Genomic DNA, 15,681 nt, shown 5'->3' on the forward strand with positions numbered 1-15,681 from the left:
GCAGCTGCATTTTGGAAATCATCTTTGCCACCAAAAGTGACATCGTAATTTTTTGTGTTGAAGAGCTAGCCACTTTGAAACAATTGCCTGCCTTTGTTACGTCTTTGACTTCCACCATGCTGGAGCATGCAATATTTTAATGCAGTGTTTAATAAAACTTTTAGGTATGTTTGTCAGCTACACGGGTATGTCCGTGTTGTATAGCTGATAGGAACTTGAAGATTTCAGATTGTCCTGTTCATACCTTTAAAACATAACGTAAGTCAGAAATTAGGAGCTCTCTCGACCTTGTGGCAAAAATTCTTTGTTACAATACTGACACAATGCGTGATAAACTTTTGTCAGTTTTAAATCTTAGATGACACTCCCTTTAAAATTCTGTTTTGCCTTTGGAGTTTGTCCACTCTGTAGGTATACCCAGCGCTGTAAAGTATAACTATGTTGAATGTTCATACAAAATCAAATATTTTAAATAAATTTATTAACCTCCTGTGTTAGCCAAACTTGGCATTTCGAGCTTTGGCTTGGCAAGCACATGGTATTTAGGTGTGATGTTGTTGTCTGCCTTTTTAGCCCACCTCTCCCATGCCTGCTCTCGATGGAAGGCACAAATTGAGTCCCTGCATTCTGTACAGTAAAAGCGTAATAGGTATGTTGTACAATTCTTATCCAAATGTTATGTATTTTTACTTAACAGGCTGCTGCCGAAACAATAAATGTTAATCTATTTATTAAAACATACGAAATAAGCCGGCTTGCATGTTGCACACCGCTTTTTGAAAATTTCGAAAGCTAATTCAATATCTGATGTGGTCTCATTTTGTGTTATAAAACTCGCCACCACCTGATAGCCAAAATTTGTTTCCACGCAAAGGAAAATAACGGTAGAGCATGTTTGGTTGTCTTGTAGGTGGCATCAATTAAGTAAATATATCTTAACCATAACGTAGCATCAGTCTACGTTTCCATGTAAGCGGATCCTTCATAACCTCAGTGTGTGCGTTGGTGCCAGCAATGTATTTGCGAAACAGCATGATTTTGAATGCCTCGTTTTGTTGGAAAAAAATCTGCGGTTGGACTCTAGTGGCAAATCTTAGTTTTTGAACAAGCCACAGAACAGCAGATGCAATCATCTACCATTTCATTGATTTTCATGATAATAGTTTTGTCCACACTTCGCGAAATTCCAGTGACCTTGGTTTGTGTTTTCCTTTGTCCACAATGGCATATTTTGACATAGTTACCTCCCCCACTGCATGTCCAGAGTGTCTTCATTTGTAGGGAAGGAAATGTTACATTTAGATTCCATCACCAAAAATCCATTTGGCTTGGTTTTGTTGTTTGATTAGAGTTTCTGCAGTAACTTACAAATACTGGTTTGGAAGGTTACTGTTGTGCTTATGTTTTTTTTTTATAAATGTTTAAATCTGATGTTAGCAATCCAAGAAGAGACTTTATTGTTTTGCTTTTCCATCAGTCTCTTTAGTATCCTGGCTAAAAATATTACCTTTGCTGGAATTTGCTTTTTGCGTTATCATTTGTTGTGATCTTTGACAAGTTAACATTCCAATGTTTTTGTTTGTTTGACAATAAATGGTGAAAGAAAGAAAGACTGTGACTTTTTTGAATTTAACTGTGGCCACAGGTTGGGAAGCCCTGGTCTAAAGCAACATAGGTACAATTATGTGGTCGTCAAGTAATTCTACACCATACAAGCCTAATCACTTCGTCGTTTTGATGCCAACTGCTGCAACTTTCCCTGCTGACTTAGAAAATAGTGATGGTAATTCTTTTACTGACATGCCTATTAAGCGTCAATATGTAGCTGGCACACAGGATTCGGAAAAAGAATTTTCGATGCCAAAAGTTACAACTCCCTCAGTGAACTCAGAATATAATGTAGGCATTTCTATTACAGACCCCAGGAAGCATGATAAGCTAACACGCAGTCATCTGAAAATGACAGTGGGACCAATAATCAAAGTCTTGCCATTTCCATAGCACCTGCCGTTGTTGGCTTATTTCGGTTTCCAAATGCAAGTCTTTTAACAGCAAAACAACTCGTGTCACTATTAACCAGCAACTCAAATAAAAATTTAAAAAAGTCTACATTTAAGATTAAAGAAAATTGTGTATAGCCTGGTTGACAATAAGGCCAAATGCAGATAGAAAGAATGATAACCAGAGACGCCAATTTCCAGGGGATTGTGGTAGCTGGACAAAGAGATAATTTTCAAAGCTGTTTTACTACCACATCTACGTCAATATAATAAACAATATATTTATGTTTTAAAATTCTGTAAACGAATTAGGATAAAACTTGTTCCACAACCAATAAACGAAGAAGTTCTGGTGCTTTAACACCCTAATCAACTGTTCTTCCAAATTCTTAAACTGGCAATTCACCATACAGAAAAAAAACATCAGTTGGTTAGAAAATTCACTTTCTTCCTTTACAACTTACTGTGGCCACGCAGTATTTGCAGATTGGCCACAGCGGTTGCAGCGCATACTTATTAAGCAAAAGAATGTATTGAACAGTTCCATTTGAATTCTTTTCGTCATCAACAAGAGCCCGTGCAACTTCCCAACTTAATGTGTCCCTTGCATATACTAGGGTTACCATATTTTATGATACACAATCCCTGACAAACTCGGTTGCGTTAACCTTGCCATTATTTCGATGGCTCGCGGTCCTTAAAGCAGCGGCGATGTGACTTTTTCTACATTTTAGATATTTAGAATTGCCATAATTCAGGGATTCCGAATCACTAATTTTTTTGTCCTATGATTTGTCGTTTTCGAGATATTTAATCAAACAATGAGCTCTCGAGCGACACCTTCGTTCAAAATGTAGCAGCGATTGTTACGTCACCTCGTACCAACTTCTAACAATGGCGTTGATCAGCTGTTGTTTTTGTTGCTTGTATTACCTTTGATGCGTACATTTTTTATTGTTTACAACTGATAAAATTAACGTAGATACTTAGTTGACAGTTGAGCAATAAATAACAACTGTTTGCTTAAAAAGGTAGGTGTTTTGTTGTTGACAAAAGCTATTTTCCACGTAACAGAATTATTGTAGGTGTTTATGTACTAACTGTGTGATAATGAAGGAGAGAAAATTATGCGTTTGCTGCCATGAAATTAGTAAGTGCAACAGCAGTTAGCCAAGTTCAACGAATATTCTGAGTCGAATCTGCTTTGTACAAAAGCATATCCTGGATTTGAATCTATATGTCTCAACGTGTATGTATTAGAAGCTGCATGTTATCGACTTAAACGTCAATTCGGAAATCAGGATGAGGGTAACACCTATCACGAGTAAGTTTTACTGTACCAACTACTAACATGCAATATGCACCAGCAACCTCTATGTATTCAGGCGTTACAGATATACTGCCTACAGAAAATTTGTTGAATGGTGCTGAGGAAGACTTCAGAGTTACGTTGCCACTTGTCAACTATAAGTTGTGAATTCCCTTCTGACGTTGCTGCACAGCAGTACATGTGGTTGCACAAGCTTTTCACCCAAGGTCCCAACTCTTTGCAACATGCTTTGTTAGAAAGTGCTGTCAGTTTCTTTTGGATTCCTAAAATTAAAACCATAAAAACAAATATACTAGCGTATGCTCTTTTTTATTTCTAACATATATACTTGTAGCTACATGCCAAACATCAAAATAATGTTTTGTTTGTGACAATTCTTCACTAATGTATTTAATGATTTGTGGATGCCTGTCAGTCACAAAGGCTTTAATAAACAGTCATTTGCTTGTGATGTTTTCAATGCATCCCAAGAATCCTTCTTTTTCCATATAATTGCTGTTTGCCACTTCATTGCTCTAGAAAATATTATGAAATCACCATCTGAATACCTGAACAAGGTTAATAGCAACAATTTTATTGTTGCAAAGATCCATTATCCATCATTGTGTATGTGCCAAATTTAGCTGAGTGTCCAGGGAAATCTGCAGTTAATTTACTCCTGGTACACCATTTAAGAGGTGAAGTTTTTTTTTTACACACAATGTATTTTGGTTCATAGCTTAGTTTGGGTGGTTCCCTACATGAAAATGTATTGATATTATTATACCTTTTTTTCATAACCACACTTTTTTGTTATTACCAAGTAAATGGCATGACAACAAACTAAATTAGTATAACATAATGGTAATATTAAAGGCTACAATGTTAACTGAGATTATGTCAGAAAACAATTAACTAAAGCCAACCATACGCTGTGCCAGCCAATTTGGCGGTTTTGCCGCCAAATACCTCAAAATTGGCGTTTTTTGAAAGTAGTTGGCACCAAAAATAGCAACTGGCGGTTTGGCGGATATTTTTGTAAAATTTGGCGGTTTGTGGAAATGGTTGGCACCTAATTGTTTTATTTGGCGTTTTTGCTTTTTGCAAAGGTTTGCGCTTCTGATACAACAAATTACGGCTTAAATCCGCTAGCTGCGCCATTACAATGGGTAGGTTCTGTTTCATTGAATTCCCGTATACGTCACACAAGCCCTTTTTGACAAATCAATGCAACAATTAAGAAAAAAATATTAATTGTGGGCTAAAGGCAGAGCTTGTTTGACATCATAATCATAAAGTTTGTGTTCCAGAAAACGTGTCAGCGCCGGCAAGTAGCATCGAGTTCATTTAGTTTAAAAAGTTCAACAATGTCGCCAGTCAGTAACGCCGTGGTTGGGAGGATTTTTTCCCTTGTAACATCTATTAAAACCAAAACTAGGAATCGAATGCAGTTGTACCTTCTTGATGCCATTGTAAGAATCAGAGCGGAGTTGATACTGTCTGGTAAATGTTGTAAAGACTTTGTTGCATCGCCAAAAATGTTACATGACTTTACTTCAGATAAAATATATTCTACTGAATATGGCAGTAATGATGTTACTGGTCTTGAAACTTTAATGTGAAAATATCACCAAACTTGTTGTTGTTGTTGTGTCGTTACACGTCGTTAATAGATCATGTTATAAAAGTGAGTGTCTGTGCTGTAAGGAGACTGATTGTTTGTGGCAAAACTGGCCATGTTAGGGAAAAAGTATCATCGCCAAGTAAAATGCTTAATTGTGAGTAAACAAAATCCTTAAGGCGGCATTTTGTGCGTATGCAGGGTTCAGGGCAAAAACGATGTTTTAGAGTGATTTTTAAAGAATTGTTGGTAAAACTAATTTAAAATGTACACCGCCAGGTGGTGCTCTTAGAACTTTCTGGTTCTGGCCGTGCTGGAGAATAAAGTTGCTGTTTTTGTAACTGCACGGTGTACACTGGTAAACGGGTTATGCGTAGATATAATTATAAATTCTCTACTGACCAGATTTTAAGTATGGACCAGTTTATAATATCTATTTAGCAATATATGTATATGATAATACTCGTTATATTGCTATTTCTGTACAATTGGTTTGGCGGTATTTTTGGCATCAAACATTTTTGGTTTGGCACTTTTTTGTTGTGTTTGGCGCTTTTTTGAGAGTTTTTGGCACTATTCTGCGTTTTTTATCTGGCAACCCTGCGCTGTGCGGCTACTTTTCTTGCAGCTGCTCTCAATAGCATTTCTTGCTGAAGAAGACTGTTCTTGTAAATACATGGAATAGCATTTGGCTTTAACACCAGAACTTTTGCCATACCCCTGTCATACTGCATTTTATTTGTAAAATGTACAAAGAACACTGTATTCCGTTGGTCCCTTCCATTTTTTTCACGTTAACAAATTTAATCCAAGCTGACCGCAATCGCTTTATATTTGGAAAGCGAAAAAGTGTCATTTTGCTGGCCTTTTGATTTCCTCTCGAATTGCAACCATACAAAGAACACACTGCAGGCATTTTTGCACACTTGAGTATAAAAATGAAAACATTTCAACACCAAAATACCTAAACTGACTAACGTATTTGGCGTCGGAGAACGTTAACAACAACCGACTACAAACAAGCTCCAAATCAAGTTGGTACGACGTGACGTCACATGGTGTTTGAGCTAAGTGATAAAATATCCGCTTGGTGTCAGTGTTTTTAGATTTAAAACGTAAATATTTGACTAGTAACTTTGATTTTTGTGGTTTTAAACCTGAAATCGTGTTTATAAAAATACGACAAACAACATATTAAAAAATAATTTTCCGGTGCCGGGGCTCTTTAAGCCCGAATGTGCAAATAGAAAAACGAAAGTTGATTGCAGGATTTTAGCTAGTTATGCAAAATTTCGCATAACAAGGATCCAAATCTGACATCACAGACAAGCCAAAAACATTACGATTGTGCGCAAACCATTGCGTTTTTGTTAGCTGTCATACAATAAAGGCTATTGTTTAGCAATGGAGACAGTAGATTTTACTTTTATTTAAACTTATTCAGTGGCACAAACTGACGCCAAATAATAATAAAGAATTACTTACATATTTTTGCGGTTCCCGCGGGCCCCAATTTGAGAACCGCTGCGTTAACCTTTTCTGCGATCTAAACACTACTATTCCGGAATAAATTTGGAATATTCGGAAATCACACGGACGGCGACACTAGCAAACGTTAGACGCCCTTAAGTTTCTGCGTAGGCTTGTGTTTAGTTAAGTTTATTAGGATAAGCTCACCAATCTTACAATCCTTGAAACAATAAGCACATATAACCTTAACCACTCTAAAAACCATTCGGACCAATTTCACACAGAAAAAAAAACAAAGAATGGGAGCCACAAAGACCCTGTTAAATCTGAAATAAAATCCCACTGTAAAAACGTTTTTATGTCTCACGACATTCGACTTTTTGTTGCATATTAGGTACACAGTTAAAGCAAATAAAATTTTCCACGTTCCCACGTAGAATCGAATGCTGTGTTTTCTTAAACGCGGATTTTTATTTCTATATTTAAGGCTTATTGTCAGACAGCTAGAAGCAGACTTGGACAACTAGATAATTCTAGTTGTCTAGTTGGGCAAATTACAGCAAAATGGCGGTAATTCTAGTTCTAATCTAATTTAGAATTATCGAGTAAACTCTAATTCTAATTCTAATCTAATTCACAGTTTTCCCAAAATCGCTAGTTTGTCCAACATGCCTAAAAGTGCCGTTGGACAGAGCATGCATTTTTTAACCAAAGCGCACAAAACCACGCAATTAACAAGACCAAACTACATCACTGAAACACATTTATCAGTGAAATTTGGCACTCAGCTCCGTTTAAACACGTTTCAGATTAGGGATGTTCAAAGTAGAATAATTGATGCGAATCTAAAATATCGAATCCAATTCTGATATTTTTTTTGACTGAGTAATCATTGATCTTGACAGCAACTAAAGTAGACCAGTTTTATAATGTAAAAAAAAACAAAACAATGAAAAACACTGGAAAAAAAATTTGCACAACTGCATTGAAACTAATTGACCCGAAATCCAAGCCAGAAAAATTAGCACAAGGTTAAAAAATAACTTTTACGATTTTATTTAGTGATTTTTTATTGCCTTCAGTAGAAGTAACTATGTTGTAAGCATGCTGTGGTAATTCGAATAGTTGATGGTAGAGTACTGACATAGACTCCCTAGTGTACTAATACAAAACGTTTGTTAACCTAAAACAACTGCAAAAACAGGCACCCTAGCAAAGTTAAAACATTGGGTGATGTAAAACTGGGACATTGGGTGATTTTAAATTCCAATTAAACTACCAGCGATTTTGCAACACAAAATGTAAACTTTGTAGCATGTACTAACTGCATTCTTATGTTCGTATGGGGTTAAGAAATGATCCAAAGGTCATGTGTTATGGGATTCCGTCATTGTTTTTGCGATATTAATAGACAATCCCATGCTTCCAATCGCTGCCTAAAGTCATGACCGTTAAGTTGGGAAAAAAGTGGGAAACAATTAGATGCTGGTAAGACGTTAAGCATAATCACGTGATCAGAAGTGTAACAAGTGCGCTAATCGTTAATTATGCCTTCAACGCTCAACCGTCGCTTTGGCGTTGTTATGGCGACTCGTGACTTGGCGTAAGGCGTTGCTCACTGATTTGACGGCTACGATACAACTGCCGTCTTTTGCAACTGGTACAATGACCGGGCGTCGACGTAAAAGCGTAACACATGTGTTTACATTTTTGCCATCGACGAGAGCACATATTTATATCGGTTCCAATTACCCGATATAAACGGCAAAAATGGATTCGTTATTCTACCTTGAACATCATTTCAGATGCACCGAATTGTATTGTTTTAAATGTGCAAATCTACAAGTTAAAATTTGAAACAAACTAAAGTTGGTTGGCTTAAATCTAATTCTAGTTTGAATTCTAGTTTAATTTCTAGATTTTGAGAAACTTCTAATTCTAATCTAATTTGCAAAAAAGGAGATGCTCTAATTTTAATTCTAATCTAATTTGAAAAACCGAAAAAAAATCTAGTTGTCCAAGTCTGCAAACAAGTATGGTTACGCGCGCACACACACTGCAAAACGAAACAGTAAGCTGCGCGGCGCCAGTTTACCTTATGTTCCATCGTACAGAAGCGGTTGTAGCTACTAACTACTGGAAACTTTCTCAGTTAGTACCAGGGAGTCGAACCGGAACTGAACCCGCGAACCGGTTTTAGCGGTTAATTTCATTAAACCCGAACCGAACCCGAACCGCTAATTACGATTTCCTAAAAACCGAACCGGAGTTTTTTTTCACAAAACATACCTTTTACAGTAAAATTCATGTCTTGCCATAAATTTATAACAATCTTTATTGTATAAACTTAGTTGAGTTGAATTTTATTTCGCCAGGCAAAATCGTAACAGAACAATTGCGCTAAAATATTCCCCAAGCCATTGCATAGACGTGTTTTGTGCCAAGGAGATGAATTTTCCAAATCATACAAACTTTTAATGTGTTTTCACAAAATGTCATTTCCATCTTATTGATACATTTTGTGCCTGATGGCTTTGAACTGAACAAAGCATTTCTGGCAGTCTGCGAAGGTAATTGGTCGCAGGAAAATGGCCTTTTTCTGGGCGATTTATGTACAGTTGAACATTTAATTCAACTACTTTCATTTCTTCTTGTACTTTTTCCTGTCCTGCAGAGCTGCAAGTGTTGGAAGAGATGCACCACTTCCTACAATGCTGTATTCATAAGAAGCATAATACACAAGAACCAAAGTGCATTAGCTTGTCAATGCTATAGTTTAAAATCTTGTAATCATTTTTTCTTTAAATTTTCTGTTTATATCATAGTATCGCATGTGTGTGGCCAATCTTGAAACGAATATGACATTGGTCATATCCGTCCCACAAAAAGAATATCTGAAACATATTTAAAAAACATGTGCCTTTTTTGCATGCCTTTTGTTGCCATCTCAGATTTTTTTGTTTACACACATTTGAATTAATCGTTAGTGTGCTGTTCCAAGTAATTCGGAAGCTCCGAGTTGAACCCTTTTTTGATTTCACATGAAAAGCGAAAGGGTAGGGAGCTGTGTACCTTTTTTTTCTTTATCCAGGTTTTCGGATTTTCACTCTCAAAACATACTCTTGTTTGGCCCAAACACGCCTTTTGCAAACAGTTTATCAGTAATATTTCGACCATGTGGACGTGTAAACAATACTGAACAATCATGTATAGTTACATCACACACAAGGATGTTTCTTAAAAAAAAGCAATGCGCCAAATTCTGACACTTTCCTATTTCAGTAACGTCTTTATGCATACACAAATGTCATGCAGGGATCTCACGTGGACTATGCCACCTAAACACATCACACATATTCACAACCACAGAAAATTTACATAACACATATTTATTTGTATGATTGTGGGAACTAAAATTAAGTTTGCTCTGAATAATGAGTCAATGTGTTGCTTCAAATCATTCTTACAGCGATTTGAATATCCACGATTTTTACCACCACAGGTTTTGATGCTTCTATAATGTTTTGGAAACATATATTTTAAATCCTATCATCTGCATCTCCGGTTGTTCCATAGATTTCACCATGTTCAAAAGAGCTGCTAAAGTTGTCAAAATGAAATAATCACTTTTTTTACCAGAATTAAAAAATACGAGACAATTTGTACCAAAGTGGGGAAATATAATTCTTCCATTATATCCTCCTGAGACAAACAGCAACTCCAATTTTTGGTTTATCCTTTTTTTGGCAGCAGCCTTTCTGAATTTGTATTGTAAACAGGGGGGGCTTGTGCGAGGGGGCTGTGGAGCTGCAGCACCCCCAGTATTTTTACTTGACATTCCTATTCCAAGTTGTTATACAAAACAATCTTTACATATAGTTTTTATGTTTGATCAGTGTATACTAAGAATAACTTTTATGGCATTAATCGGCATTTTATTAAAATAAAATTTGTATTATTTAAAAAAAACATTTAAAAATAATAAGTTATCTATGGCGGAGCTGCAGCTCCAGTTTCGTGACGTTTTCAGTTGTGCGCATGCGCACTTGGAAAAGCTACATGCCGGGCGAAATAGGCGAGAGGGGGCTGTGGCTCGCGCAGCCCCTCCTGTGACGTGGCGCTAGTTGTGTTGTCTGCTTCGCGTCAGTGAGCTCTAAAGCCAAACCCGTGTACTGTGTTTTTAAGTTCGACAGTAAGTGCAGTTAAATAATTATTTTGCTATCATTAAATTTATTGTTTGACTGTTAGTCGTGACTTTTTAAGATGACTGTAAGTGGGTTTCAGTTTTTACAGTTATCATTGAATTAAATAAGTGTATCTAACACCTTGAAAAAGAAAAAAAGGTCATCTAACATCTTTAAAAGTCACAATTAACCTTTATAATAAATAACTGAATTAAAAAGATTTATGAAAGTATGGGAAAAACATCTGCTACTCCAATGTCATGCAGGAATAAGCAACAAGAAATACTCAGTTTTAGTTCCTAATGCTACCAAAGAAAAAATAAATTTGTGACTGTGAAGTTAAATGCCTCACTGAAATTCAGGCAATATCAAATGCAGAACAAACAACTGCAAGCAACAGGAATTTTGAAATGAAGACAAAAAAAGAGCGAAGACAATTTAAAGTGTGGATTTCTTAACACACCATGTGGACAGTATTTGCAACCAAGTGCAATCATGTGTATTGATATAATGGACATGTACTGTTTGTCTAAACAGTAGCTGCTAAATTGCTTCACAGGAAGTGTTTCTTAAGAATGAACATTCTACAGACAAGATAGTAGTGACACCAAGCACATCCTATTGTTGACAAAGAAAAGCTAGTTACTCAAATGAAAATGTTTCTGTAGATCTGATGTTCATGATTACTTTGAAAACAATTAATCTAGAGATGATGTTTTGACAAGTTAAATTACTAGGATGAAAAATCCTTTGTGCTGTTTCCATGATTCCTTCAAAGGCAAAACAGTTCTTTTTAACACTGAAAAAGATGCCAATTTTCTGAGGAACACCAATATTTCCAAAAAACCTGCACTTGCAGTGCTAGTACTAAATAGAAAAACAGTTTCTTAGTTATCATTTGGGATTAAGGAAGAAGCTATCAATTATCATGCCCAAACTATAACTGCATGATTCATTTTGGTTGGAAAATATAAGCACAAGATTTAATAATATGGTTTAAATTTAAGTGAGAGTGTAAATTTTAAAGCTTGAAGGCGTTTTGCACTTAAAAAAGGAAATTATAAGCTATTTGCCAGCAAACAGCAATTATAGCAGTTAAGAAACTAAAATACAATTAATAGTCTGTACACAAAAATTCAAGAAAGATGTTCAAATGAACAAGTTCTGAAACCAATGTAATGTGGTTGTTAAATTTGTTAGTTATGATACCAATAAAAAGCTGTATGGCTAGTTTTTTTGTGTGACAATAATCTGTGAAGTGTCATAGAATATGTTGAAAACGCTGACTGTGACTAAATTTACTTAAATGAAACATGACAATTTTTGTTGTCGAACTGAAATACTTCGACCTTTCTCGACTCATTTATATCTATTTTTTCTATATTCTTGTTGTGTTTTACCGTATTTACAACCACTTTGTTTCGAAGCTGTGCCACGTGTGTTTTTGTTTTTCACATTATTACTGAACGTTATTGTGTTTGGCCCGTCGCTGTGCAAGTAAACAAAATACACAAATGATGCCGTCTGCTGTTTACACTCGTGTACATTATTGCGTAACAAAAATTACGTCACAATGGAGTTGCTAATTAAGATTTGTATTACTTGTTTTTCTACACAAAACAAATGGCTAGACAACTAGAAATGTAGCTTTTCAATATATTGCCAACTTATATATGTTCAGTAAAGGCTAAAATTTGTGGAAAAATTTCAAATTTTAGGCACGAGCCGCCACTGATTGTAAACCTTGAAATTCATCCATGGAGCCATAGTACCCAAATCAATTTGGACTTTGCATGGATTGGTTGTTCCTGTGGAAAAGAGCGTTGAATATTACTGCAATTTACAATTTCTCTGCATTACACAACAACAACATTCATTTATTTCGTTCACGCGCATATAGTAAGTAAGCAGTTATGTACATTCAATAACAACGACGCAAACAAAAATTGATCAGCTGGAGCTACTAGTGGCTATTGTGGCAAGTAGCTGACCCTATCTATTTGAACGGTTAAATTCGGTACTATTTATGCAGGAATAAACAAGAAAAGAAGGCAATAAAGGTCGCAACAACGTTTGAAAATAGTAATAAGTTCTGCATATGTAAATCTCAACCCATTGCCAAGCGTCTCACGGGGCAAAGCGTCACAGCAATTTCCTCGCAGCATACTTGATTGACTACATGCAAGGCGGGGTAATTAGTAAAGGATTTTTGGGATCAAGTAAGACAAAACACCCCGTGGAGTGTAAACAACTTGCATTTATGCTGTATTGAATCATTGATTTTACTCGGTTTGTTTGTTTTTTACCAAAGTTTGTCCGACTCGTTTTGCTATGAAATGATTGATGGATTTGGCTGAAACTTACATAGAGACTAGTGTAAATGTGCACTCTGCTTCATTTGTCTTGATAACCCCATCAGTGCGAGCAACCAAATTTTATTTCGACCAAGTTGAATGACGCGTACAATGAACGCGGTTTTCTGCATATTAACAGTGGCGTAGCAGCCTATTGGCGGTTCTGGCTCTGCGCCAGGGGCGGCAAAATGACTTAAGGGGACACTTCTGGATAAAAGTCAATATATTTCAAAAAACGTTTTTTGTTCTTATGAAAAAGGAAATTTTGTCAGGATTCTGTAAGCCGTTTTTCATAATTTAATTTTTTTATTTGTCAAAACTCACTTCAAAGTGAGGCACCTAAGACCTTCAGATTTCGAGTGCTTGAACGAAAGTTTGAAAAGTGCTCACAAGTGTGTTGATGGTAAGAATTATCTAGTATGGACTAAATTACACACTGATCAATTTTATGAACCATAACCTATTGTCTTTTATTTTTGGCCTGAACGCTGAGACAGTGAGACTTCTTTCTCGAGCAATATAGAACTTCTGAGACGCGGCACATTATTTGTAATTATTTTTTTTGAAAAGATTGCTTGAACATGAGTCTACTTAGGGCGGCACTTTCAACGAAAGTCAGGGGCGGCAGCATATGCTCCCACGCCACTGCATAATAACTCTAATTAAATTCAGAACGCGGGTTGACGTTTTTACACTGTAAATATCGCAAGTCGTAATCAGTAAAACACACCGAGATACTACCACATTGAAACATACCGGCGTACAGCAATGCAACCGAGCCACTTCTTTGCACAGATCGACGCCGACCGAATCTTGCCCACATTACATTAGGCGAGTCGCAATAATACGATGTCCAGCGCAAAGTTCACCGGTACAAAGATTTTGTAGCGATTACGTCATAATTTGTGCAAACTTTGCAATAGTTGTTTACCAAATTAGCTGGTTTTACTTGCTAAAATGCTCGAGTTAATAATATTCCCTGTTACAGTTAAATTAGGAGGTTGATCGACTTTGCTATCTGGTGGTTACCCGCTCTAATCGTATGTTTTGTATTGTGCGGTAAATTAGGCGCTGTTTTGTGTGTGAGAAAATGTGCAAGCGCCAACGGCAAGAGCATAGTTGTACAGTTTAATGTCACGTGTTATGAATTTATAAAACGTACCGCTGATGTAATGACTCATAGCAGTTTTAGTCCTACCGCAGTTAACTGTTTGGCTTACTGTTTAATTACTTGCATTGATATAATGTGTTGGTTGCTAGTTTAACTTGAATTTTATATGTAAACGTTATTACTATTAATTTCTAATGACTTGTTTTTTGTTTCCCAAACATTCTATTTGAATAAGTCTATTTGAATAAGCATTCTATGTGAATAAGATTCTGATTGAATAAGACAATAAACAAATTGAGGTACAAAACCCTTGTTTGTCGAGACTCATGACATTGATTGACGAAGTACAGTCTGAAAGTGAGGACGAAAGTACAGGTAGTCTTTACCTATCACACTTAATACCGCTTAGCGTGCCACCGCGCCGTCCGCTGGTTTTGTACAGAAACGTATACAGAGACTGGTGCGTTAGATTCTTTGATCTAGTAGACTATTTCGAACTACCTCCTAGAGAAGAGTTTATCGAAGGTGTTTTGCCTAGAGACATTGCCGTGCAAATAAGTTCATTCAATACCAACAGAAGTTATATCACTACAACGTATAGCTTCAATCAACTAATCATCAGAGATCCAGACGAGGCTGATCTTTATCACGATCTATACGCTATACGTAAATTTACCAACATAAGCACGGTGTTGCTAAGCAGGTTACGAAAGCCATTTACTACACCTTTGTACCCACAGATGCAACTCAAGTTTTGACACAGGTCAACAGTTCGTATAAACTTTCTATTTTTACGAAGAGAAGGAGATATCAGTTAGTTATCCAGCACAACTCACTTTCATGCGGTCAGCACACAGAGCAGACAACAAAATACACACTCAACCATGCGGTCTCGCATAAGGTAATTGCACCACCAATGGACCTGTTAGTTGACTTTCAGCTTCTTCCCTCAAATATGCCTCCATGAAGCAACGTGTTTCATAGGTTTAATTCATCCAAACTGGCCAGTTGATGGGATTCTTCGTATCCGTTGTTAAAAAACAACAAGTCGCTTTATTGTCCTGTCTATCTTCATGTGTTTTTGCTGACCACTTTGAATGATACATAAATTTTGCACTGGCTATTAGGGCATCAATATTGAAAAATGCACTTCCTGCATCATCTATTTATGTATTATCGTTGGTCAAGGTGCTGGCCTATTCCATTGGAAATATAAATTGACGAAGAAGTATTTTTCCTTTTCCAGTGTGGGCTGTATTTAATGCTTTAAGAGCAGCACAGATCAATGCGACTTTAAGTTCAAAATTGTTTGTGTTGTTCCACTGAATATTGCTGGCTTAATTGATGATGTCTTGCATGCTGATTTTACGGTTCATGTTTCGTTTCACTTTTGGCTCTTTAAAATGCCTTTTAAATTTTTCTGTTGGTTTTTCCAAAGTTAACTGTATTATATGCACGTTTGGCAAGTAATTAAGGGAAGGCAAAGTCTTCCTAAAATACAGCCTGTGACGTCCAAATCACGGCCTAAGCTCACCTTCGTTGGTACGTACCATCATCAGGTACAACAGTGTGTTATATTATGGCGATGAAGGTGCAATGACAGTGCACGAATTCAGCGAATGAAAACAAATA

The sequence above is a fragment of the Phallusia mammillata genome, chromosome 3 (genome assembly GCF_965637545.1).
Source record: "Phallusia mammillata chromosome 3, kaPhaMamm4.hap1.1, whole genome shotgun sequence".
NCBI classification, from domain to species: domain Eukaryota; kingdom Metazoa; phylum Chordata; class Ascidiacea; order Phlebobranchia; family Ascidiidae; genus Phallusia; species Phallusia mammillata.